Source organism: Peromyscus maniculatus, chromosome 10 (assembly GCF_049852395.1).
Source record: "Peromyscus maniculatus bairdii isolate BWxNUB_F1_BW_parent chromosome 10, HU_Pman_BW_mat_3.1, whole genome shotgun sequence".
NCBI classification, from domain to species: domain Eukaryota; kingdom Metazoa; phylum Chordata; class Mammalia; order Rodentia; family Cricetidae; genus Peromyscus; species Peromyscus maniculatus.
In genome coordinates this window covers 32383079-32410783 of record NC_134861.1, presented here as the reverse complement: position 1 = coordinate 32410783, position 27705 = coordinate 32383079, and the positions used below count along the sequence as shown (strand labels likewise).

Genomic DNA, 27705 nt, shown 5'->3' with positions numbered 1-27705 from the left:
AGTTTTGTTGTTAGTGTATTTGAAATATATTAAATATATATATTTTATTTGAAAGGTACTTATTTTTTCTGAGTCTACAATTGAAATTCTAAAGCAGCTGCTAATAATTTAGGTAGGAGAGAAAGCACCTCTATTTTTTGACCAGAGATTTTGTCCTTTAGGAGAAAGAAAGGGCTGGAAGAGATAAGTTACCCATAGTGGGAGGGCATAGGCAGAAGCAACAGCCATTAGGAAGTGACTTAAGTGACTCCCCTCCTCGTTTTGTGTGTGTGTGTGTGTGTGTGTGTGTGTGATGTGTGTACCATACTATGCATGTGGAGGTCCTGGGACAGCTTGCAGAGTGGGTCACTCTTACTCTCTTGCCCTGTATAAGGTATTGAAATGCAGTGGCTAGGCTTGTGCAGGTGCTGAGTATCCGGGCAGCCCGCTGATGGCTTTTCAAAAGCAGGATTGAAGGTGATGAAAGGACAGAGTTAAATTCTAGCTGCTCAGTTGTGTTTCCTAACGTGTTTAACATACAACATTATCAGTATTACCAGGTTCTCAATAAATGAAAATGAAAGAATAGTTACATGAAACTTGACAGTGCAGCAAAGTTTAACTTTCCATAGTATTCATATCACATACACATTATAATCAAATTAATTCAGTGTCTTTTTTACATTTCACTTCACATTAAGCTTTTCACTTGATTATTTCTGTGAATCTTGGCAAATATTCTTAGCTTGCCGTTGTAAACCTGAGAACTTCATTTACCAGTCTTGGGATGTTTCCTTAACTAAGATAGGGATAACATGCATACTGTATTAATGAGATTGCTGTAAGAATCAGATGAGCTTCCGTGCGGAAACCGATGGTTGTATGACCCTTAATGTAAGTATGCTCAGTAACCCACAGCAGCCTTGATGATTTCAGGTGTTAGCTAAATGATCAAGGAAGCCTGGCAACTAGTGCCTCAACTTCTAGCCCTAACCCCACCCACCTCCATTTACCCCCAACCCCCTTCTGGGTGTGGTTTCCTTCAGTGTGTTAGAAGAGTGTTCAGCTTGCCTGGAAATGCACTCAACTGAAACATGCTCTTTTTTATTTAGAATGAACATGAGGCTAATAAGCCTATTGGGCCAGCTGACTTTTGATGTAGGTTGAAGGTCACCATGGTGACTCCTCCCAAATTCATGGAAAGCACTTGGAGCAGCTATTGCTAAAGCCAGGGGACATCCAGTCCCAGCTCTCAGAACCCCTTTGTTAGAGGTCCCTTGTGTGTCCAAACTAATGCTGTTGGTCCTCCAAGACACTGAATCACTAACACTGCTACAGTAGTCACAGTAACATGGAGGCAGAGCTTGGTCTATATTTGGTTTCACAAAAGCCTTGTGAAAGATCTGGCCTTATTGTCCCTTTCTAATATGAAATGATTCAAGTGGGATGTGAACTTGAGCACTAAGGCACACAATTTATAAAGTATGTGAGGAAGCCATAAACAGTCTAAAGGTTCTGTTCTTCTCTCATGGAAAGTGCACAGAATTGTCTTTATTTGAGGTCATTTACAGTGGAATTTTGTAGCTAGATTCCATTCAAACGAAAAACCAGTTTCAAGAACATTATGTGTACTTAACCTGAAATCCTTCTGCAAAGGTGGACGTTATCTTGGAGGCATCAACATACAGTTGTTGTCACAGCCAAGATGGTAGAAGACCAAGCAGTCTGTTAAAAGAAATGTCGCATTGCCATTTTTAAAATTAGTTTTATTTTTTCAAGGAAGAGAAACTTTAAGGCAGTGGTTCTCAACCTTCCTAATGACGTGACCCTTTAATACTGGTCCTCATGTTGTGGTGAGCCCCAACCATAAAATTATTTTTCTTGCTACTTCATAACTATGCTGTTGCTACTGTTATTAATCATAACTAAGTATCTGATGTGTAGGCTATCTGATACGTGACTCCTGTGAAAGGGTTCTTCAGCCCCTTCAGAGGGGTCATGATCCACAAGTTGAGAACTGTTGCTTTAAGGGGTTTCTTTATTTTTATTTGCATCTATTCTAATACATAGTCTATTGTATTGGTAAGTTCCAGGGAGTCACTGTAGGTCATTAGCTACTGTGTGTAATACCTGAGATATGGATTTAATTCTGGTGTTTGAACATAGTACTCTGATATGTATTGAGTAGATACTTATCCTGATAGTTATATTTAGTCTTGAATGGTAGAGAAGAGGCTCTGTATTATCTACAAAGAATGGATGTGCAGGTGAGTTCCCACTGTGCGCTCTGTGCTGGTAGCCAGGGGAGCCGTGGAAGGAGGGTAAGGCAGAACCTGGTCTTAGTGTTGTGGTGGGGATGACTGCACAGGACTTTATCTCTTCAGAAGCAGGAGGAGGCTAGAAAGTACAAGCATATTGTGGATTCACTAAAGCCAGCATTCGATCCCTGCTTCATTAGTGACTTCACTTATTCTCATTTTTCTCATCTTGAAAGAATAGCTCTCAGGGTACCTGTAGAGATTAAATTGAATGTATTGTAACTTCACCCTGGTCTGCCAGAGCATAAACCTTCCACATATAGGGACTCTCCCTTAGTTCTGGGGATATTGGTTATTTTGTTTAGGTAAAGATATGTGAACTCCCTGGAGAAAAGTAAGGGGGGGGAGCACTCTTGTACTCCTGTGAGGAGCACTAAAAAGCTATTTCGTCTCCATATTCCTTTCTTGTCCTTGGCATATGTTTCATGAATAAAGAAGCTGTCTTAGAGTTTCTATTGCTGTGATACAACACCCTTCCTGACCAAAAGCATCTTGGTGGAGGGACAGGGTTTATTTCCGCTTCCAGTTCCACATCACAGTGCATCCATCATCAAGGAAGTCCGGGCAGAGACCCAGAGGCAGGAATGGAAATAGAAGCCATTGCTTAACTGGCTTGCTCGTTCTGCTTTCTTAGAGTACCAGGGCCACCAGATCAAGAGTGGCAATTCCCACAAGGCCAGTCTGGTGGGGACATTTTCTCAATTGAGATTCTCTCTTCCCAAATTACTCTAACTTGTGTAAAGTCAACACAAAACTAGTGAGCACAATGAGATGTGGAGTAATATACATAGGAAGTTCTTTTTAAAGTAATCTTCTTTTCCTCCTGGTGGACTCACCTCCCCTAAGAAGACAGGTGGCACCAACAACTACTTCCAAAATTGTTGAATGGAAGAATGAATCATTTAGTATAATGATTTTGTCTGTGATGTAATCAAATTATAACCTTAGGAAGGTCTGGGTTAAGCTTATTTGCTTTTTCAATTAAACAAAAGCTAATATGATCCTAGTGAATCTCTGCCCTTAAAGCTCTGTTTAGGTATTGCCTGTAAATGTATTCTTCAGAACTGCAATGTGCTGTGGAATTTTCTTAATGTTGCTGTGTAGAAAGCCCCTAAATACAAATACAGAAATTTGGATAGGTAGAAATGATTGGCTAGAGTTAGGCATTAGGTATCTCCCATGGACTCTTTCCTTTTGTTGAGTATAATGGTTAAAAAATTTATAATATAGGGGCAGGAGAGATGGCTCAGCAGTGAAGAACACTCAGCCAGGTTCAGTTCCAAGTACTCACGTGGCAGCTGACAACTGTTTGTGACTTCTGGGGATCCGACACCCTCACACCAGTGCACCTAAAATAAAGTTATATAAAAACGTTTATAATCTAGCTTCATGGCAACAAGTGTTCAACAGTGTATCCTGTGACACTGGATCTATTTCCGGGTGTGGCAGCGTTCACATCTGTGTTACGTTCCTGTAAAGCAAACCCAGCTTTTTACACCGCGCGATGTGCCTTTGCTCCAGGGCCTGCGGCATGAGTGATGCTTGTGTGGAAGCCAGGCAGGTGACTCACTCTGATCAAACAGGCAGGGCCTCAGAAATGTAAATAACACATTAATGTGCACACTTACCTTATGCACAAAATTAAAAGAATTTTGTCCTGAACTATTCTCTAGTTCTTTGTTTCCCAGTTCTCACCCTTTTTTTTTTTTTAATAGTCATATGTTTTCCTCTGCAAATAGATGATTTCAAAAGTATGTTATTTTTCATTTGAAACACAGGAAACCATTTTTAAAAGTCATTTATCAGTGGACCAGAGTATGGCCTATTTGACTGGGGCTTCTTAGTCACAGAACCATGCATATTGAGGTGGTGAATTCAACTTTTCTTGGGGAGATAGGGTAAAATTGAGGATGGGAATCTAGAGTTGTGGTCTTCTTTGCTTAAGTCCCAGGTGGAGTAGAGGCTGAAGGAGCTAATGTAAGCCTTATTTAGCCCTTACACACACAGATACACACCCCAGTCCCATGGGGACCCACTTTCTGCTGTCACAGGACCTTTCTTCCCTTGTTTTCTTGTGAACTCATAAATTAAGGCATTGATCCAGCTCCTTTCTTTATGATAAGGAGCAGCCCTGATGTCTATTCAGGGTCTGAGGAAGTAAGAAAGAGGTGTTTTGGTAATGCAGAAGTTGGTGAGCTAATGTTTTTTTTCTCTTCTAGTAGGAATTTGCATTGTAACTTGTCTAGATTCTTTGCATTAAAAAGAAAACAAAACTACTCTTGGAGCCCTGGTTACTATTTTTTTTGTTTGTTTTGTTTTTTGTTTTTCGAGACAGGGTTCCTTTGCGTAGCATTGCGCCTTTCCTGGAGCTCACTTGGTAGCACAGGTTGGCCTCGAACTCACAGAGATCCGCCTGGCTCTGCCTCCCGAGTGCTGGGATTAAAGGCGTGCACCACCACCGCCCGGCTGAGCCCTGGTTATTAAAATGATGATTTTTTTTTTAAAATTTTATTTTACAATACCATTCAGTTCTACATATCAGCCACGGGTTCCCCTATTCTCCCCCCTCCCCTTACCCCCAGCACACCCCCCATTCCCACCTCCTCAAGGGCAAATCCCCCCCCCCCCCCCCCAGGACTGTGATCAACCTGGTAGACTCAATCCAGGCAGGTCCAGTCCCTTTCTCCCAGACTGAGCCAAGTGTCCCTGCATAAGCTCCAGGTTTCAAACAGCCAACTCATGCAATGAGCACGGGACTTGGTCCTACTGCCTAGTTGCCTCCCAAACTGATCAAGCCAATCAACTGTCACACCTATTCAGAGGACCTGATCCAGCTGGGGGCCCCTCAGCCTTTAGTTCATAGTTCATGTGTTTCCATTCATTTGGCTATAAAATGATGATTTTTTGCATAATTCAATCTCTGTTTAATATTCTATTTATAGAAGGGCTTCTATCTACAGCTCCACTAAGCAGCTGGACTCACAGGGATACAGTTTCCACCTTCAAGAAGCCCGCCAACAAGAACAAGATAGGAGTTTTGTTGAGATTTTGAGTAGATACTCATTCAATAGGGAAGGTGGGCTTTATACACTTGCAGAGTGGAGGACATCTACCTAGGTTGCTGTGAGAATCAGCTACATTCATTTTGTGTGGACCCTCTGAAAAAGACACATTCATAATTAAATACAAGAAATTTTTATGTGGGGAAGACAAATGCCAAGTCTGTTTCTGTGTTTACTCGATTGCTCAAGTTCCTGCTGGTGGAAAAGGCAGGGTTCTGCTGGCAGTAGCTAACGTTGGCCGAGTGCTTTATGCACCAGACACATTCAGTTTGTTTATGTTGGTTTGTTGACAGGTATTGCTTTGTTGCCTGCAGTGGTTGGGAACTCATGGTCCTCCTGCCTCAGCCGCCCAGTGCCATCACACCTGGCGTTCTTGTGATTTGCTGTATGCATTCTTCTTTGACCTTGACTCTGAAGAATTCTAGAGATAGGAACAGAAATTTTCTGTTTATGTGTGAGGAATGAAGTAACTTGCCCACTGTCACGTGGTAGTGGTAGAGCTGGCATCCACGCCTGGCTGTTCACAAAGCCCAAGTAGCTTTACACCATGACTCCACACACTCCTTTCTGAGATACTTATCTTCTTGAGACGACCTAGGTGTGGCTGGGTGTGGCCACCATTTGGAAGTTGTCTAGCAGCACTTCCTACAGTTCTCTCTGTCTCTACCTGTTTCTGTCTTTCTGTCTGTCTCCCCCCCCCCCATCCCCGCCCTCCCCCAGCCAGGCTGTGGAACTCATTGAGTGGTAGGTAGTATAAGACCTGGTTTCTGCCCTTTCCTCTGGAGGTCAGCTCTTCTAGGTCAGGGTCAGAAAGCCACCAGCTGCTGCCAAGCTGCTGCTTCAATTACCCACCCTTTAAGATGCATCCTACTTAGCCGGGCGGTGGTGGCGCACGCCTTTAATCCCAGCACTCGGGAGGCAGAGCCAGGCGGATCTCTGTGAGTTCGAGGCCAGCCTGGGCTACCAAGTGAGTTCCAGGAAAGGCGCAAAGCTACACAGAGAAACCCTGTCTCGAAAAACCAAAAAAAAAAAAAAAGGTGCATCCTACTCAAACTGGCCACATGGTAAACCAGAGATACTGTGAGAAACATGACTAGTGCCATCCGGCTTGGAATTGGAAGCTACACCCTTACCACCACATTCTACATCTGTGGTATCAAAGTTAAACCACAAGCTGCTGCTGCTTCATTGAATGTGCCTTTAAGAAAAAGGCGTGGGGTGCTTCCCGACATGAGCTGGGGTGTAAGCCAGGTGCACACACACACACACACACACATTTACCCTTTCAGACACCCTATGAGGTAAGTAGTATCATATCTGTCCTGTGGATTGAGAAACCTGAGACTTGTAGTAAGGTGAAATGTTTCTGGAGAAAAGAAATACCTGGCAAGTAATAAAACAAATAGGTAACTAGCGTAGGTGAAACTATAGCAAGACAAGGCTGCTTTTTAACATTTCTTTGAACTAAAAGCCAATTTTTTTCTTTGTGTCTGTGTGTGTGTACATGTGTAAATGTTCAATGTGTGTAGACACACGTGTATACATATGTGTGCATGTAGAGGACAGAAGTCATTCCTCAGGAGTCTATCGTGTGGTGTTTTTAAAATTTTGTTGTTTTTCCCCCCTGACATGGGGTCTTGTTATATAGCCCAGTCATTCTTCCGCCTCAGTGTCTCAGGTGCTAAGGCAACAGGCACGAGCCACCCTGACCTGCTCAGTTTTTGTTGTTGTTGTTTGTTTTGAGACAGGTTCTCTCTCTCTCTCTAGTCCTGGCTGTCTTGGAACTCACTCTGTAGACAAGGCTGGCCTTGAGCTCACAGAGACCCACCTGCCTCTGCCTCCTAAGTGCTGGGATTAAAGTCATGTACCACTGTGCTGGGCCTAATTTGTTTTTTGAGACAGGGTCTCACGGGCCAGGTTCTTATAATTAGGCTGGGTTGGCTGGTCAGCAACCACCAAAGATCTACCTGTCTCAACCCTCCCCCACTACCTGAGTTCTTTGCTTATTTGCTTTGTTGTTCTTTTTAACATATGTTCTAGGGATTGAACAGGTCTAAGCTTTCAAAGCAAGTGGTTTATTGACTGAGCTAAACTCCCTGGCTCTAAAAGCCTATTTTTATAAAGCTGTTGTTGCTGATGACTAAATCCTTCCATAAAAACAGTGCAGCCAGCTAATTTGTGTATCATTGGCATTGTAAGAGCAGGAAGTAATGTCTCTATATACATTGAAGGGAGGGCATCGCTGACATTCTCACATGCGAATAATAGTCTCCATGGAGGCAAGCAAGGTATTTGGAGGATGGAGTATGTAGCTAGCCTCGTTTTTTGTGACACTGAGATTTTGTGAGTCAGGATCCTTCTGAACATAGAGACAGATTTATAGACTCACTGGGAGCAATGTGAGGGCTTTGGATTGAGCTGTTGGGTGAAATATCTGCAATGACTCAGTGACAGCCAGACTGCTCCATTTCAGGGTGTGTCTTGTTCAGGGACTCAATTTGAATCAGTCTACAATCATCTGAAGCAAAGGAGAGGAAAATTTGTTTACATATATTAAGGAAGCTGTATCCCAACAGAGAGCCTTGTTTTTCTTGCTTTCTCCTAAGATAAAAATTAGCCTGTAGTATAAGACAAACATGCATGGGTGGATACTGGGTAATAGTGCCCACATTTAGTACAATTTAGTTATGACAGCAGAGTTAGGGAAAAAGTCTGTGCTTAATCACTGTGTCTCCTGGTTTTCCTTTTTCTGATACTGCCTTGGCTTGACTCAAGTAAAGCTAGAGTGTTGATGTTGGGGCATATGTAGGCCCGGAAGAAGGCTGTTGGCCCTGCTTAGTGCTTCATTGTTCCTACTGTTTGGATGACTTAGTTGTGATTTCTAAAACATCTTTTGAAACCTTATTGATAAAGCTTCAAAGCCAGTTACTTATAATGTGCTCTAGTTGTTGCCCATTGCAGCAGGCTGTTGGAACAGCATAATGTACAAGAAGAGAGTGGATGTCATGATGAGCAAGCATGTTACAGGTATACATATACAGGAAACACAGATGTATAAAGGACAGTCATTATCTGAAGTTACATTCTAAAAGAGAAACCTAGGCAGAAACGGCAAATGTTTCAAGAGGTGCAAGCTATATTGCCTCCTGGGTTATAAGATGTAAAAGAGTAATTTTGGAAGAATTATCAAAAACAGGACAGGCTTATAGGTGCATGGGGTACAGGTTATGAACGGAGAGTGTCAGAAAAACTGTAATATAGTGGGGGAGTTTACCTAGGATATGATAGATTTTCTTTCCCCGTTTCAATTATTCATGCATATTATTTGAAATTTGTGCCTCCATTTTGCTAGCTGGCTGTAAGTTAATGTTGGCATCAGTGCAGAGAATCTGCTGCTTAGCAGCCAACATTGGCAAGTGGCAGTAGACAAGTGGCTGGTATTTCAGTTTTCTTGCAGGTTAGCAAGGGCTGTAGGTTTCCTGATACAAATCTAAAGGCTTCTATAAATAAATGCACAGCTATACACGGGCACTTTGATTTGTCCAAATGCGCCCCCAGGCTCTGATAGATGCCCACTGCTTTAAAAAAAAAAAAAAAAAAAAAGCTGAAATAAATCTAAACAGTTTGGGTTTTCTGTTCTGAGGTCACAGAGTCAGTCCTGTAGGGAAATAATGGGCTGCGAAGCCCCGGGAAGGAAAATGGGAAGGTATACTGGGACAGGGTTGCAATGAGAGCCTCAGCTCAGGCTGGTACCCGGCAAGGTTAGTGTTCCCGAAGCAGCCAAACCAGACTTGCGGATAGATATCACCTTGTGCATGTACAGTTCAGAGGTTTTGCGCTTTGATTCCTGTGTTCCTTAACAAATCCCAGGGAGGTGTGATCGCCATCATGAAGATGAATAGAGTGAGGCACAAAGGAGATTGTTGGCCAGAAATGCTCCGCTAGTAAAGTGTAGCCAGAATTGCAACCCAGGCACCCTGCTTCCAGACTTGTTTGTTTGTTTGGTTGGTTTTTTGAGTCAGGGTTTCTCTGTGTAGCCCCGGCTGTCCTGGAACTTACTCTGTAGCCCAGGCGATCCACCTGCTCTGCCTCCCGAGTGCTGCGATTAAAGGCATTCGCCGCCACCGCCACCACCGCCCTTGGCTGTTGAATTTTTTTGATTTTAAACGTTTTCACCTGCTCGGCCATTCATTGTTAAGTTTAGGCCCCACTGGGCACTTGGTAGTCTGCTGTCTACGTGTGAATGAAGTAGGTGAGCCCTGTTTTGGGTTTGGCTGCCCCCTAGCATAAGTAAAGATTTCCAGCTGCCATTTACATTTTTTAGGCCACTTTTTAAATTTCCCCAGTCATGTAAAAACAGTTTTTAGAGAGGTTTATCCATGCTTGTTAAGATCTTAAAACCACAAACTTGGTTTTGCTAGCTAGTCATTATGTTGTAAATCTGACACCAGAGAAGCGAGGTTTTTATTCATATTTATGATTTAATTTGATCTGAGCCATTTTCTCCTGGTGGTAACTTTTTCTGTGTGTATGCGATAATTATGCTCAGTCCAGAATCACCAGACTCATCATAAAACTGATGCGCCCTGTTTTCTGTCTTCTCTGCCTTAAGGAAATGTGGCTCTTTCTTGGGAAGGTCTGAAAGATACTGAGATACTGCTGATGCACTTTTCCCTTCGGAGAAACCTTGTTGTGTGAACATGTGTATTCTGTTTCCTCCTTTGTTCTCCCATAAGCATAAAGTTGGTTTATATAGGCCATGGGATCTTCCCTTTACTTTAAGCTGCAGTGTATTTAAAATGTAGAAGGAGCTATAACAAGTGCATGGTCAAAGTGAGCTAGAACAATTTACATTTGTCTTGTAGTCTGTGTAGGTGTGTCATTCAGAGGGAGGAAATGGTGTATTGGCCTATATCCTGCTATTTTCTCCAGATTGAGTCTGTGGATGTGACCCCTAGTCGCGCCTGAGTACCCAAGGAGCAGGGCTTCCCTCTATAGTAGCATTAGCACGTTCAGCATCCCAGTGTGTTCACTTAGCTGAAGTTCATGGCTGCATGGGGCCCCTCACACGAGAGCAGTACTAGTTGTCAGGTGAAGCTGCTTCTGAAAAGAGCCTTTGTGAGTCTCAGAAACTCCTGACCTTGGGTTTATGTAAGGTAGGTCTGAGAGAATTGGTGAGAACTTGGGGACTGGTTTTAGCTGGTGCATCTAGATTGAAATGACTATTGTTTCTCAGGCTTTTCTAGAAAGTACAGTGTGACTGTGCAAGTCAATAGCCTAGAGCAGTTAGCTATATTGACCTTGGAAATGGGTTCTAAAGCCTAATCTCTGTTCTAAACGCCCTTCCTTTCTCCTCTTAAGGGCAGAAGCAGCATCTGAGAACTGCTCTTTTTGTTGTTAGGACCAGCCTGCATGCCTTTGTTGTGTGAATAATTAACGTCCTCCTTTTACTCATTCACATTGAAGCCTGGGTGAAGGGTTTCTGGGCCTCCTGGGGAAGGAAGCCTCCACTGTGGTTAGAGGGAAACCTGGATTGTCATAAGTGGTGGCTGATTGGGAAGCTGTTTTTCTCTGGAGAAAAACTCCTCTTGAAGGTTACTCAGGGTGCCTTTGTTTTGTAAGGTTTCTTTTCTTGCTGGCATGTCAAGTGGTAGAGATTAAAGGTAGAACTAACTACATGTAGAACTAAACAGTATTTGAAACTTGGTGCAAACCAGCAACATTCAGAGGCTTCTTGCCCACGTTGGCAGTTAGCGTTCCGTTGTGTGTTCCACCTAGCACATGAGGAGCACATTGATCCTCGTGACTGGGAGAACAATTTTAAGCTCAAGCCTTGGGATTTGAGATCAGTGGTGTTGCTCAGCTGCTTATTTGTGTATGTGTGGAAGGGTGCGTATGAGTGTATGTAATGGCATCGTAAACTTAGTGTTCCCGGTTCTCCTTCCTCGTGTTCCCCGCCTCTTTCCCTCCCTCCCTCCCTCCCTCCCTCCATCCCTCCCTCCCTCCCTCCCTCCCTCTCTCCTTCCCTCCCTCCCTCCCTCCCTCCCTCCCTCCCTCCCTCCCTCCGTGTGTGTGTGTGTGTGTGTGTGTGTGTGTGTGTGTGTGTGTGTGTGTGTGTGTGTTAGGACTGTACATGCCAAGCAAGAATTCTGCTGCTAAGGCATGCTGACCTTGTTGAAGCCCAGGCTTGGTGTCCTTCACCTCAGTCTCACTAGCAGCTGGGATTATACAATGCACCACTGTTGCTGGCCCATCCACTGTGGTTTTGTTGTTACTGGTTTTTGTTTTTGTTTTTGATCTGAATGGGAAATTTACTAGCTGTAACTGCTTATCTTCCTCATTAGCCCTTCAACATTGTCCGTGCTGTGGAGAGAGACTGACTGCATAGAGGTTTATGGTGACACTGACCCTGTTGGCTGTCCTGCTTGTCCAGACATGAGTGTCTTTTGTTGCTTTCCAGGGAGTCTTGGCTGGGTCTGGGTGGCCTTAGTGCTAATTGGTTTCTTCTTCTAGACTGGCAAGCCAACCTTGCAGAGCTTTCATGTTTTGGTTTCCTTGCTTTGGGGAGTTGTGGTTGCTTGCTTGATTTTTGTATGTGGTTGTCTGGTTTTTAACCTTTAATTTGCCCTGTGACCACTTTGGGGCTCAGGGACAGCCCTCAGTTAAAGAACTGTCCCAGGCCTGAGTAAAGTCCTTCCCCTTTTATTACTGCTTCCTCTTCACAAGCTGATTACCAGTTGCTGCTGGTCTCATTGAACTTCATGAATCCTGAGCATTTGTCCATAGGAACAGCCTTAAGATAAAAAGACCCTCAAGTAAACATTTGTTGTTGTTGTTGTTGCTGCTGCTAATTGCCTCAAGCTATATGTTTTATAAATTAATCACTGCTTGCCTCCAGATCCTATTGAAGAACTTTCCCTGTGTCTTCCCTGAATGCAGATATGCTGCTTTGTGATTTCAAGTTGGGGTGGGGATGGGGATCACTGAAATGATAAGGGCCAAGAGCAGGGTGGCTCTGAAAGCCATGGTAAAAAGGAAACCCACCTGGGAATTTGGTTCTTTGTGATCTTGGTTGGCTTAGACACTTCATCCTGGTAAATAATGGTAAATTATTTCATTTTTGTTTAAAGTACATGATGGCAGAAAGTTGCAAAACTATCTTTCTTAAGTCTTTAGTTCCAGGGTTCCAACATATACTTGTGCAAATATTTATTTATTTATTTGGTTTGGTTTTTTGAGACAAGGTTTCTCTGTGTAGCCCTGGCTGTCCTGGAACTCGATTTGTAGACCAGGCTGGCCTCAAACTCAGAGACCCCCCCTGCCTCTGCCTCCCGAGCGCTGGGCTCAAAGGCTTGTGCCAGCAAATGTATATTTCTTATTCTTTTTTTTTTTTTTTTTTTTTTTTTTTTAAGTCTTGCTGTCATGGGTCTCAGCCCTTTGGCAAGTCTGAGTTCTGTTGGGTAACAATGGTACGGTGTTTCCCACTCAAATGGAAATGGTTTCTAAATTCTCAAAATTGGTATGTACTTGTTTTAAAACGAGAAATTAGCCAGTAATACAGAAATCTGCAGATAGAATGAAATGACTCCATCTTTGCTTGTGCTCCTTTGAGATAATTGTGACTAAGAGTTTAGAAAACATACTTCTGTACATATGCATAACTTACATTTAAACATTCATTATACAGTACACTATGTATGCTTTTATGTATGTTCTATAGACTCCCTACATTCATTAATGTGCAGTTGCCTTCTTGGGTTTCCTCATTTTTAATGTGTACATGCCTTTTGTGACTCTGCCATATTTTAATTTTACTTGACCTTTGTTTTTAGCCCTTTCTTTTGCTTTCATTGTTCTTAGGTATAAATACTTTAAAAATCTGTATGTATCATCCTATGTATCTTTGTTCTGACATAAGTTTTTATAGAGAGTGGATGTCTATAGGTGAGGAGGTACGTATTTTATCCTTCTACCAGCCACACACAAGTATGCCAGTTGCTCCGTCTTCACTAAAGTGACAGGACTCCTCACGTGTAAGGAGTAGGGTTATAGTTTAATTCTCATGTAAGTGGCATCTCTCCTGTCTGTAATGCTTATAGAACATGTTTGAGCCTCCAGCCCTTCCCACACTGATTGTAGATAGTTATCTTTATAGTGGCTGTTGAGGAGAAATGGCTTAGGTGTTCATTAAGCAATGAAATGCCACTGAAGAACAAATTGGTAGAGAAGAGGTAACTAGCACTTCTCTGTAAGGAGGCTTGTTTACCCTGTCTCACCCCACCTCCATACTGGCAGTACTGCAAACAGCTAGGTCCGCACACCTTGCGTGGGGTGGAATGAATTGAGGGGCATGTTGGTGGGACAGATTTGCATTGATGTTTAATAACAGGCGTAAATGTCCACAACAGAGAAAACAGAAAAGCTAATTTATTTCTTTATTTCTGTTCAAAGCTTTATTTTTATCGTTAGAAAATTAATTTGGATAGATCAGTAGTTTAGAGGTCGATTCATGGGCCGGTTTGTGTCTTATGCAGCATCTTCTACAGAAGTAGGTTTAGAAGTTTGGTTATGTTCTTAGGAATGAAAAATTTGGTTTGAATTAAAATAGAACACCCACTTACAGAAACTATGAACTGTCCTGCCATCTCACAGATATAACAGGTGGTTGAATCAGGTCATTTCTTCCTCCTTTAAATCAAGGCTGTGTACATTGTATACTTGTGGGTCTGCCAGCCAGAACTGTTGTGTTTGGCTAGGAAAGGACTTTTGTTCCCATTTCTGATAGGGGTGAGGTTGAGGAAAAGAAAATTAGGCAGGTTTCAGTGTTTAATCTGTGCTGTGATAACTTCCATCTCCAGTCTCTGAAAGTGGCTAACAGCAGTTGACGGTGTGAACTGGCTAGTGCTCTGGATTCTTAAGGAATTGGACATCACGGCTTAGTTTTTAGGTCAAGAACTCTCTAGACGTTTTAAGAAATGTATTTTGTTCGTCTATGCATGTGTGTGGGCGTGGACATGCCATGGCAAGCCTGTGGAGGTCCGAGGACGGCCCACAGGAGTTGGTCTTCTGCTTCCCACAGTGTGGGTTCTGGTATCAAACTCAGATTGTTAGCCTTGGCGGCAAGTGACTCTCCCTGCTGAGCTATCCCACCACCCTGGGAAAGAACTCTAAAGTATCTTTAAATGCCCTTCCCAGTGTTTCATACTGCTTCCTCAATAAGTAGTTACTTGTGGTGGTTTGGATGAGAATGTCCTCCATGGGCTCACAGAGTTGAGCTCTTGGTCCCTGGTTGGTGGCACTAGTTTGGGGGGGTGGGGGGTGGGGTCTGTCTTAGAACCTTCAAGAGGTAGAGGAAGTAGTCTGAGGGTAGGCTTTGAGTTTTTAGCATGGCTTCGCTTGAAATTCCCTCTGCTTCCTGGGTATAGTTGAGATGTGATCTCTCAACTTCCTGTCCAGGTCTCTGCTGCTATTCCTTCAACACCATTATAGACTCTCCCTCAGAGCCATGAGCAAAAATAAACTCTTTCTTCATAAGTCACTCTTTTGGTCAGGCAACCGAAAAGTAACCAATACATCCATTAGCTGATAAACCCTAGATGTGAAATCGAAATGAGAGGCTTTTGTGGCTAACTGTTGATCGTCATAAACTCTAGGCAGTGGAGAATTGGTTAGCTAAATACGGAGTTTGAATTGGGTTAGAGCTTGTGGGTCAGGAAATTACTTCCTAAATGAAAAATAATCTGAGAAGTAAAATTTTGACTTGATACACTAGTGTATTATTTTAAATTACGTTACGTCAGGATTCATCTTATCATTATTTTACATTTTGTTCTTTAATCTTTTCACAGTCATTAGTTATTTGTGAAATCCCAGTGTAGTAGACAATCCTCACCCCCTTTACCCCAAACACGCGTGAAGTCCCTGTTATAATTGCATTTTGGAGTTTGACATTGAAATTGAAATAGACCAATGTCCTTTCAACCCTGATGGTTTCTACAGTAGGCCATGGTCACTGGCCAAGTGGGATTTAGATGACTAATTTGTAATGTTCATTGAGACAGAGACCAGTTTTTAAATTTGTTATGTTCATTTGTTTTTGGTTTCTTCAAAACAGTCTCACTCTGTGATAACTCAAGCTGGCTTCATACTCAGTATGTTGCCAGGCTGACTTTGAACTTCCCATGTAGATAAAGATGACCTTGAACTTGTGATCTTAGGTAGGTACCTTCATACCCTGTTTGTGTGGTACTGAGATGCACACCTATGGCTTCAAGTATGGTTGGCAAGCACTGTGCCCAGCCCTCGCTATAGAGAATCCTAATTTTACCAGTATATTTGTGTGTCACATGATAGGCTGGTTTAGAGGGATTTGGGCATTTTTTTAAGTGTGTGTGTGTGTGTGTGTGTGTGTGTGTGTGTGTGTGTGTGTGTGTACATGCCAGAGGTCAAAACACATCTTGGAGGAATTGGTTTCTTTTTTTCTTTGTTGTTTTTTCAAGACAGGGTTTCTCTTTTGTGAGCCTGTCCTGGAACTTGCTTTGTAGACCAGGCTGGCCTCAGACTCACAGAGATCCTCCTGCCTCTGTCTCCCGAGTGCTGGGATTAAAGTCTTGTGCCACCACCGCAAGGCTCAGGAATTGGTTCTTAAGGTAGGTTCCAGGGATCAAACACAGATCATCAGACTTGGCAGCAAATGCCCTTACCTGCTGAACCATCTCACAGACCCTTCATTGCTTCTTAGAAAGCATTATTACTTAGAGAAATTACCACAAACAACCCACTCACTCACACCTAGCTTCATGTGCTGATATTAAGCTCCTTTTGTGTTTTGTCTTCGCTGTGCCTGTTATGATGGTTGGTACTAGTCTATGTCAGTAATAGCATTCTGGCATATAATTTAATAACCAAGGATCTGGTGTTTGTATGTTGAAACTTTGTCCTAATATTTATAGCTGTTAGATATTACATATTATCATCTTGAATCCACTTCTCTCTCCTGTATTGGGGAAGGAGAGGTAATGGACCATGAATGCCCTTCAGAGAGAATGCAGCTAGTTAGGAAAGCCAGTCTTGAGCATCCAGCTGTTTCTATCCCTCTTAATGTGTAGGTGATACCCTAGGCTCTGACACATAGGGTAGCCAGGTGGGTAGGGAACGGTTCCCAAGTTCATCTTCTGCCTGTGGTTACTGTTGTGGCAACAGCACTTAAAAAAAATGTGTGTCACTCTGGAGTATCAGCTGGCTTAACAGAGAGGTGTGACCTTGGTATGACACCTTGTTTATAACCAGCACTCAGACAATTTTATTTGCTAAATTGAGGTTGACTTGAAAGTGAGCTCTGACAGATTGTGGTACTACTAATAATATAAAAGTGTTTTAACGCAAAGCTACACAGAGAAACCCTGTCTCGAAAAACCAAAAAAAAAAAAAAAAAGTGTTTTAAACCTAAAATGAGATACTTTCACTATAAAGGACAACGTGATTATTGTGTGCCACGAAGGGTTTTTGTAGTGCATCATCACCCTTTTCTTTGAACATTCTTTTCAAAATGCAAAGATAAATGTGTCCAGTGGTGTAGACCTGTGATTCCCAGCTCCTTAGGAGGCTGCAGCTGGAGGATCAATAAGTTCACGGCTTGCCTGGGCTACATAATGACTCTAAGGCCAGCCTAGGCAATTAAGTAAGGCTGTTTCTCAAAAAGCCAAGGGGAGAGGAAACCCGGGGCCAGTTATTGGGGTGAAATACTGGATGGTCAGAGAGACAGAACAAGCCACAGCTAACCTCACCTGGCCAACTTCTCAGCTGGTCTTGTTTCCTCAGACTGGAACCCTCTGTGTCCTCATATCCGAAGGGCTCTCAGTTGTGCTGCTAGAAGCCTGAAAGTTGAACCAGCCAAATGCTTCCAGTTTCTGGTCCTCACGCCTTATATATCTTTGTGCTTTTCTACCACCACTCCCTGGGATTAAAGGCTCGCTTTCTGAGATTAAAGGCGTGAGTCACCATGCTTGGCTGTATCCTTGAACACATGGATTTCTGCCTCTGGAATGCTAGGATTAAAGGCGTGTGCTATCACTGCCTATCTTAAGTATCTAGTGGCTTTTCTGTTCTCTGACCCCAGATAAGTTTATTAAGGTACACAATATTTTGGGGAACACAATACCACCACAGTAGAGTGTCTGTCTGCCTACTGTATAACAAAGCCCTCATCCAGTGTCTTCTGCAGTGAGGGTGGGGGTTCTAGCTCCTTCCAGGTTGTACAAAAATAGGCCATAGACTGAAGTTTACTGATACTTATGTTAGCTTGCCACGTTAAGATTTTCACTTATAATTTGTTCTTTTAAATATGTATGTAGGTACAACACATGTGTACATTGAATGTGGATACCAGAGGACAAGCTCAGGTGTCAGTTCTTGGGTGCCATTCACCTCATTTTTTGAGATAAGATCTTTGACTTGTCCCGGGACTTACTAATTAAGCCGGCCTGTGTCTGCCCCCCAGCACTAGGGTCACAAGAACACGCCACCAGACTCAGGGTTGGCTGGCCAGCCAGTCCTCTTTGTCCTGTTGTTTTCCCTTGTCCCTCCTTTCCACTGACTTGACCTTTAAAATCATCAGGAAACTGACTGGAGGGGGACAGTTGTGTTCCCCTTTTCTCTTGCTTTAGCAAGCTGATTGGTATCTGTTTTCCTTCAACAGTGTGGGATGTGAGCAGGGCTTTGAGGCTCTTTGGGGTCCAATACAAGTGAGTCTTAGCTCTGTCTTTGCTGGCAGTATATTTTCTGCTGCGTCACCAAAAACATTGTGTCTCCGTTCCTCACGTAGTTGACGGATTCTGCCAAACCCTAAGCTAGAGCTCTGGAGGTCCTAACAGAGCCTCCACTGGTGCACAGCAGCAGGGTGGGCTCCGTTCGCCCTCCTCCGTTTCCCTCTGACAGCAGCTCCAGGCCGCTTCCCCAGCTGTATTTGGTGAAGGTGGAGAATAGTGGATTACTAGGTTCATGATATGGTTTCCTCTGCATTGAAGCAGTTGTGAAGGGTGCCATTTCCAGTGAATACTTGGTGAACATTTTTCATGGAGTCCTGTGTCTGTAAGTGCAGACCTTTTACCTCTTTCTGGTTTGGGCTCTGTACACTATTGTTAATTCACATTGGCTCTTACATCTCATTTTCAAAGAAATAATTCCATTTATTTGCCCACTTATTTTCAGAGGAAGCTCTGGCCATAACCCCCAACTGGTTCCACAGTCATGGCTTCTTGTAGATTATGTATTCAAGGGGTTCACTTTGAAGTAGGACTGGAGGGGCATGCAGGGATTTAGCCTGCTTTCTGAGTGCATTACTGCAGGTGTGTGACCTTGGAGTCGCTCTGCCATGCCAGAATCCAGGCTGTGCTGCTTAGAAGACCATCTCTGTACACGGGGCTGTCCATCCAATGCAGAGTGCAGGTGCAGGTTAAACCGGTCACAGCTGATTTTATAGCCTGCAGATTTGCATATATGCTACATGTGCCTTTTTTGATTTGTGGTGATACTGAGGATTTATTCTAGGGCCTTATGAATGCTAAGCAAGTGTATTGCCTGAGATACATCCCTAGTCCTGCATGTGCATTTATAATAGATGTTTATGGGTATTTTGTTCATCAAAGGGGGCTGTTAGGAAAAATTTCCAACTCAAGTTCTATTTATATGCCGGCCAGCAAGCATGAACTAAAGGCCCCAGATTAGTCCAGGGAGGCCTTCCGCCAGGAGTTGGATTTCCTTCCTCTTGTTGCCTCAGAACAGTTGGCGCTGTTATCACTAAGGCCAGTTGCTTGTTTCTGGTTTCCTGCTATGTCATTGTGCATGGTGCTCCTGGGAAATGTTTTGTTTGTTTTTTCAAGGTAAGACATATATAGGATCTCCCTCCCATCCTAGTATTTCATTAGAGTCTCTCTCCTTCCTTAAAGGGGTGGGGGGGGAACTCAAGGGTTTTGTTTTAATAGATAAATCATTAAAATTTTTAGTCTTACAACAGTTGGCCTCGTTTGAATCTTGTTAATTTTTTTGTTTTGCTTTATATTTTATGTGTATGAGTATTTTGCCTGCATGTATGTATGTATGTATGTACATAATATGCATGCCTGGTGTCCAAGGAGGTCAGAAAGGGTATTAGATTGCCAAGAACTGGAGTTACAGATGGTTCTGAGCTGCCATGTGGGTGCTGGAAACCAAACCCTGGTTCTTCTGCAAGAGCAACATGCTTTCTTAACTGCTGAACCATCTCTCCAGCCCTAATTTTTTTTTATTGATTACATCTAAAATTTTTATTTGATGTGCATATATGTATGTGTACTTGCAGGTGACTGTGTGGAGATCATAAGACAACTTGTATAAACCAATTCCTTCCTACCATATGGGTCCTTGGGGCTTGAACTCAGGACATTGGGCTTAGCAGCAGGTACATTTATCTGCTGAGCCATTTTTCTATTTCTATATTAATTTTTAAGTTTTATTTTATTATTTTATGTGTCTCGGTATTTTGCCTGAATGTATGTATGTACCATGTGTGTGAAGTGCCCATGGAGACTAGAAGAAGGTGTCAGGAATATCCTGAAACAGGAGTTAAAAGACAGTTGTGAGCCTCCATGTGGGTGCTGGGCTTGAACCCACGTCTGTTTGAAGAGCAGCCAATGCTCTTAATCATGGAGCCATCTCTCCAGCGCCTATGTTAATGTCTTACTGTGTTGAAATAATGCAGTTATATACTATTGTGTATTTTGTGGCTTTACAGGCATATGTTAACAGTTCAAAACAAAACAAAATTTTCAAATGCTCTAAGTTGGTTGTTTAGACTTTATCTGAAGGTAACACAATTGTATTTACATTTTAGACATTAAAAACCAATTACAAAAACACTTCAATTGTGAGAGCTTTTTTGCACAATGATAGTGTTTAATTGCTTAGAATGTCTCTGTGCTTAGGGATTTCTTCCCTCCTTGATTTCAGGGGGACCACCAACTAGGTGCAGAAGATTTATTAAGCGCCTCCTTTCTCGGGCTGGAGAGATGGCTCAGAGGTTAAGAGCACTGGCTGTTCTTCCTAAAGGTCCTGATTTCAATACCCAGCAACCACATGGTGGCTCACAACCATCTGCAATGAGATCTGGTGCCCTCTTCTGGCCTGCAGGCATGCAGGCAGAACACTGTTTACATAAATAAATAAATCTTTAAAAAAAAAAAAAGAGCCTCCTTTCTGAGCTCTGAAAGTATGCATGATGTTGGCTGTGCAGCTGCTCTGCCCAGTGGATGGATAAGACTCTAAGCAGGTGAAGAATGGAGCTGTTGCCCATGAGGCGTTTGCAGGCTGGTAGAGAATAGGTGGACACATACTGAAAAAGTAAGAGATAATGAAATTATGTTTACTGACACCCAGTAGGACTTCTTCTCTTGGTAGGTCATCTTGGCTTGGGTCTTAAGAAAAAATGAGAACAAGGAAAATATCTTTGTAATAAAAGCAGCAATTCAAACAAAGGCAGGGCAAAGAAGATGCTTGGGTGAGAGCCTAGAGCATGCATGATGAACAAGACCTGTTGGATAAGGAACACAGGGATAATGTACCAGAGATGCCCCTCAGTGAAGTCCCTGGAAAGCTTGAGTCTGATTTGGACTGTCAATTCGTCGGGTAAACTTTGAAAGAGCACCGTGGGCCAACGAGCTTAAGATGCATTAGAATGAAGAGAAAAGCACAGAGCAAGGACTTGGTGGGTTGGACTTGAAATTATTCTCATTTCTTCTGTAGAAGGTACAAGGTACAGGTCTTTGCTTCTTTATAATCTTTTTTTTTTTTTTGTCACTTTTTAGCTTTTTATTTTGTTTTCCCGGCTAAACTTACCGTTTTCTAAGTGTATGAGAACTTAGATTAGACAGAGTTCAGCTTACCATGAATTTCAGATTGGGTGGCTTTCAACCTTGTCGCTCCTCCCACCACATGTTAGCATCCATTCTTATAACTCTTATAAGCTAGGAATGGTAGTAGTATCTGCCTGTAATCCCAGTGACCTAGAGGCTGAGACCACAGAGTTGCCTTCAGTTCAGTACTAGCCTAGGCTGTAGAGTGAGATTCTCCCGCAAACCCCACCACCACCACCAAAAAAAAAAAAAAAACAAAAAAAAACCCTCAGAAAGAAAAAAATATTCTTGAGGCTTTTTAAAAGTATAAGGAAGGTTTCTTATCCAGATATAAACCATACTATTTCACTTCTTACTTTCCTCCCAGGATGTTTGATGACTTTACCCTCTTTCCTGACTCTCATTCCTTTCCATAGCCAAAACTGTCTGGTGAATATGGTTGCAGTATCCCATGCAGAGAAGTATTGTGGGGGATGCTGCCTGTTCATTTCTATAACTTGGCCAATGCTAATCAAGTGCGCTTATTGTTACAACACATTTTTCAGGCTGAATAGGTACTGATGCATTACAGTTTTCCAGAACTGTTAAGTACGCTCCTTTAAAAAACATAGACTATGGTGACAGGAGAGATGGCTCAGAGGTAAAGAGCACTGGCTGCTCTTCCAGAGGTCCTGAGTTCAATTCCCAGCAACCAGGTGGTGGCTCACAACCATCTGTAATGAGATCTGGGGCCCTCTTCTGGTCTGCAGGCATACATGCAAGCAGAACTCTGTATACATAATAAATAAATAAATCTAAAAAAAGGTGGACTAGGTACTTCTAATAGGGGATGGTGATGGAGGGGATATTATTCATAGCTCTTTGGTTTAACCGTCATCCAGAATTGTTGATCTGTTTTAAATATCTAATCATCTTTTTAAAGATAAGCTATAAAATGAACTATCAAGTTATCAGATAATGTAAAGCAGAGAGTCAAGGGGAAGCACTTAGGGAGAGGGTGGAGCCCAGTTCATTGTTCCCTCTTATGTGACTGAAGAATGGGAAAGACAGTAACATATGTGACCCACCCCTCCCCCCAGCACCAGTCCCACAACTGCTGGCTGGTGATACTGAGTTTTGGGCTCTATTGGAGATGCCTTTGGGGTTCCACTTTGGCAGTTCCTCTAAGGTTCCAGGAAACTTTGAGGAAACAACTTACTGTGAATTATGGAGTGTTGTTGCGGGGCACACTGCAGTGAAAGTCTGCTTCTGGAATAAGTGCAGTCACAGGATTTCACTCACTGCTTCAGAGATCAGAGCTCACATACATGTTACCATCTCTTGAGGAGGGTGTGTTTCCTTGTCTGCTTGGTACTTCTTACTGACTAGAGTCTATATAGCTAACAGCCTACCTGCCTGGGTCTTCACACTCAGAGCTACCTGCCTGGGTCTTCACACTCAGAGCTACCTGCCTGGGTCTTCACACTCAGAACTACCTGCCTGGGTCTTCACATCCACAACTACCTGCCTGGGTCTTCACACTCAGAGATACTTTCAGTTTCTAGTTTCTCAGTGCTACGGGACACTTTCACTGAAATGTGTACTTACGAGAGGCTTATGAACTGGGTTTGGGCCTTCTTCCAGCTCTGCCTTACCACGTGACTGCATCACCACGTGACTGCATTGCCATGCTCCGTCAGTGCAGGACTGCTGGCTTTTTTTTTTTTTTTTTTCATCTGACTCAGTTTCTCCCATCACTATTTCTGGATGTGCTTGCTGTTGAAAGGACAGTCATCGTGGAAGGTGATACTAAGGAGTGTTTAAATCTGGGAGGAAAACCTGCTTTCTAGCTTTGAAGGTGGAACAAGCTGTGGTGGAAACATCATCCCAGTGTCAGAGACTTGCTCAAGGATAAAGCACATTCAGAAGACTTGGGTTAGGATGGTCAGGTAACGGTAATTCTGACTCTTGTGTGATGGGAATGTGTTTCCTTCAACCTCCGTACCCCCCAGTGTTGCACATGAGATGCTGTTTCCCAGTCATTGAGAGCCTGGCTCTGGAGCCAGCCTGCTCCCAGGGTCAATTCCTATCTCATGATACAGTTGTGACAACTGTAGAGACTCAGGTCTGGGCTGGGCTAATAATAAGTAAGTGCCATTAGCTATATGAAAAGTTAGAAATGAGACATTATCTTCTATAATCTGTCATATAACCTTCTGCCACACATGTATAAACCCTGTTGGGATTTCACTCCTTTATTGTTTTAGCTTAGAAGATACTGGTGATTGGACCATGGACACTGCACATGCTAGGCAAGCACTGTGCCACAGAACTGCCCCAGCCCTCTCTCTATATTGTGTTTTGAGTCAGGGTTTCACTTACAGTGGCCTAGGATAGCCCTGAACTCACTGTGTACATCCTCTGCTTATACCAAAAGGCTCAGCTTAGAATTTTTAAATAACAACCCAAGTGTTGAAGAAGAGATTCTTTCACTCAAGAAGGAAAGTTGATTTAGATCGCTTCTACAAGGTTGTTCAGCTCTGGTAAATTTGTGAAATGATTTGAATGGAGAATGCATCTTTGATGGAGAGTGCAGCAGGAACTAATCTAATGAGCAGTTATAATAGTCTGGATGCCTCTGAGTACTTTACCATCCTTTTTGATACCAGGCAGCCTTCAGGTGAGTCCTTATGATGTATGTGTATGATTGGATTTGGTAACAGCCATACAATGCCTGCCCTTCAAGGGTACAAGGAGAGTGGAAATGTCAAGGGAAACCAAATGCCCACAATCATTGACCCACACAAGGACTCGTACTGCTTTTCTGCTTTGCAGCATGCTCTTTGTGGAATGAGTATGCCTGAAGGCAAGCACTTTCAGCTACCATGGAGTCTGTACAAACTGTTAAACTCAAAAAGGCTTTGATGTAGGCAGAGAGAAAGGTGAGTGAACAAAACCCTAAATTCGGGTGTTCCTCTCTAGCTCGCGTAGCCTGATACACTCTAGTTCCAGCTATAATGATAAAAGCCCAGAACCTTTAAATGGGCATTTCTCAGCCCTGGCATGATCAGCATTTTGGGCTAAATTGTAGCATGAATCTTAACAGGTCTTATTAATAAAATCAAACCTGAGGCCAGTTATTGCGGTGAATGCTGGAAGATCAGAGAAGCAGAACAAGCCACAGCCACCTCACCTTGCCAGTTCCTCAGCTGGTCCTGTTTCCTCAGACTGGAAGCCTCTGAGTCCTCATCCAAATGGATCTCAGCTGAACTGCTGCTCAAAGCCTCAAAGCTTAACCAGCCAAATGTTTCTAGTTTCTGGTCTTCATGCCTTATATACCTTTCTGCTATCTGCCATCACTCCCTGGGATTAAAGGCTCACTTCTTGGGATTAAAGGCGTATGTCACCACGCCCGGCCGTTTCCAGTGTGGCCTTGAACTCACAGAGATCCAGAGGCTAAATGGTTGGTTTGTTGTTGTTGTTGTTGTTTGGTAGAGGCTGTCCTGTGTACAGGGTGTTTAGCAGTATCCCTGGCCTCTGCACTTTAGATGGTAGCCTTCAGTCACCACTATAAAAAAAAGTCTATAGGCATTGCTCAGTGTCCCCCGGGACCATAATACACCACTTGTCTAAATAACCAGGTCAGTGTGTGGCTTAAAGAACCCTCTCACTGCAGTTACCTCATGTTCCTGAGACTGACAGCTGGCCCTGTTCCCCTTCTGTCCCCACTGCTTCCTCCCATAGCTTGGCCAGCTACAGCAGCTTGAGCTTGGAAACCCTCTGGATTGTCTTCCCTGTCTGTGCCAAGGGCCTTCTGGTCCTCTGCAGGCGTCTGGCCTATCTCCCTTAGCCGCTTTGGGGTGGGGAAGGGGGAGTACAGGCATGATGTCATTTGCCTTCCCAGGAAGGGTGGAACAAAGGATTGTGTCTCCAGGGACAGTTCCCTCATCCTCAACCGGGCCACTGGGTAGATCCTCCCTCCTTGCTGCTGCTTCAGAGGTGTGTGTTGTACCGCACACTCCATTGTAGGATGACACATCAGCTGGCCTGACTTTGTGTCTCTGCCCTTCCTCAGTCCTAGGGTGTTGTTCATGTCCTTGAGCAGAATCCTTATGCCTTTTTCAGTGTGGTGGTGGCAGCCTGTGGAGTTCTGAGTCTCTGATTTTTTTTCTAGTACTCTTCCTCAACCTGAAACTGGGGGAAAGGCACATACAGGAAGGAGAACAAAAGTTCTCATTCCTTTTACTTTTCAATTTCTCTTCCTTTTCTTTCTCCTTCTTTTCTAGAGCCTCTGAGGCACACTGCAGCTCTGGGAAGCCTCCTTACACAGATTTGGGCGTGTTTGAGCTAAGTTTTCTCTGTTCCGACCATTGACCTCTGTCTTCATGGGGAGATGGGGGTGGGGTTAAGCTGTAACTCTGGGGCAGGGCTTCTACTGCTTCTGAAAGAAGCCACCAGTGTTTCTTTATGTGAGAGTTACTCAAAGGGACAGTGCTAGGCTGTGGGACATACTGCATTTGTTTATTGAGAAATATTTTAATCTAAGCAGGTTTTCATATTGATCTTATTCTCTTGATAGATTGGGTGTAGTAGTGACTTTGAACCCCAAACCCTTCATTAGTAGTCTGGTATATCCATCAAGGGCCCTATTAAAGACATTTTCCAGCTTTTTGTAGCATATGCAAGAAACCATAATTTTATTTATTTATTTTGGTTTTTCAAGACAGTTTCTCTGTGTCACTTTGGCTGTCCTGGAACTCTGTAGATCAGGCTGGCCTTGAACTCACAGAGATCCACCTACATCTGGCTCCCAAGTGCTGGGATTAAAGGTGTGCACCACCACTGCCAGGCAAGAAACTACATTTTTTTTTTTTAAGAAATTAGTTAGACCTAAATATATCTGAATCAGGAATTCTTGGTTTCCTGGGTACAGTCTATGAAATATTCCTAATTTGATGTGTCTGTGTACTCTGCTCTTGACTGCTCTTTCAAAACAGCCAAACCTTAACATCAACAACAAAAGCGACCCTCGCCACTGTGATGGTAAAGTTACCATCCATCGTGATGATTGTGGGATTAATAGTGCATGTGCTCCTGACCTGTCATGGTGTCACTAGCTTAGCTCCTTTTGCAGGCTGCAGTATGCCCTTAGCTGCCTTTTCATACTTCCCCCAGTCCCACCCTTCTGGCCCTTTGTTTCTGGTTAGTCCTTGTCCCTGAAGAAGGGCCCTCTTTCTGAGTGGATTGGGGGTTCCTCAGGGAAAGGCTGGACCTCAAGGACCTGCTAACCACAGCAGGAGGCCCAGGTGCCTGGCTTTGAGTACAGCAGTAGGAGCTTGTCCAGCATCCTCTCTGCCTCATTGCCTCACAGTGTAGGTGGATGGAAGCTTCAGCACAGCCTTCCAGATACGGGACTGTCTGCTGTCCCCTGGCTGACCTAGGAACCCAGTACCCACTGACCATGCACTCCGTCAGTAGGAATGAGTTACATACTACCTGGTGGTTTTTTCAGTTCAGCAGTTGTTGTAAACATCATTATGGAGAGTTTGTACTGGGAATGGGGCTTCAGCTCTGGTGGAACCAGAGATAGGTATATAAATGGTGGTTGTTTAGTTCTGTATCTGACAATCAGGAAATGGGGTGGCTCCAGGATATACTCTGGATACCTCTTGAAAGTCTTCAGCAACCTCATTAGAGCATCCTGCAAAAACAGAAAGGTTGAAAGCTTATTTGTGGATGACCCAAAGGGCCATTTCTAGGAGTCAGTGTTGAGGGTTTTAAGATTTGAGTTGGACAAAACCTGGATCACTGAGGCTTAACAAACTAATGTTTTCCAGATGACTTGAGTTTTCAGTGACTGTATTCTGAAGTGTATACCAGCAGGTTCCTTTTCAGTGAGTAGTTAAAAGTTTGGAGATGCTCATTGTATGCATTGTAGAAGACCCCGAAGGCAGTCTCAGTATATTGTTATAATACTGTGCCCTGAACGTACCTTCCTGTTGGTTGACTGGGCAGTTATCTTTATACTTTATCCTGTTACCTGTTTTCTCTGTTGCCCACAATACATGTGACTGAATCACTGAAGACCCATGGCCTTGATGTTTGTACTGAGGGAAGCAGTTTCCTGCTGTCTCCCAAGTTTCTGTGCCTCATGCCCTTTCCTGGATTGTGTAGTACTTTCCACTACACGCACCCTTTTCGGGGAATAGGAGATGAGTATGTCACCAGAAGCTCTGTAGTCAAATTGATTGAGGCCCATACCGTCATTTGCTGTATTCTGCTGGCTGCAAGCCTGGGAGTTGACATGTGCAAGGGTTGTCCAAATCCCAACATTCCCAGAAAGCAGCGCCAAGTGGAGGTTTCATTTGAAGTAAGTTTTGCTGATACCTTCTTGCTGGGTGGGCAGTTGGGCTTTGCTGGTTTACACCTGCTGTTGTCCCTACTGGGTTGGTGGTAAAGTGAGTTCTCCTCTGCTTACAG

The 27705-nt window shown here is 43.4% G+C and overlaps 1 protein-coding gene and 1 long non-coding RNA gene across 5 annotated transcripts in view; one reads left to right on the top strand and one right to left on the bottom strand.

Moving 5' to 3' along the window:
• Sptbn1 (spectrin beta, non-erythrocytic 1) overlaps positions 1-27705 on the top strand; it is a 174996-nt gene that overhangs the window by 81105 nt on the left and 66186 nt on the right. The window lies entirely within an intron of this gene.
• LOC143267582 (uncharacterized) lies at positions 26726-27613 on the bottom strand. The gene is made up of 2 exons (XR_013042866.1): positions 27487-27613; positions 26726-26926 (listed from the first exon to the last, which is right to left on the bottom strand). It is a non-coding gene; the product is annotated as an uncharacterized LOC143267582 (long non-coding RNA).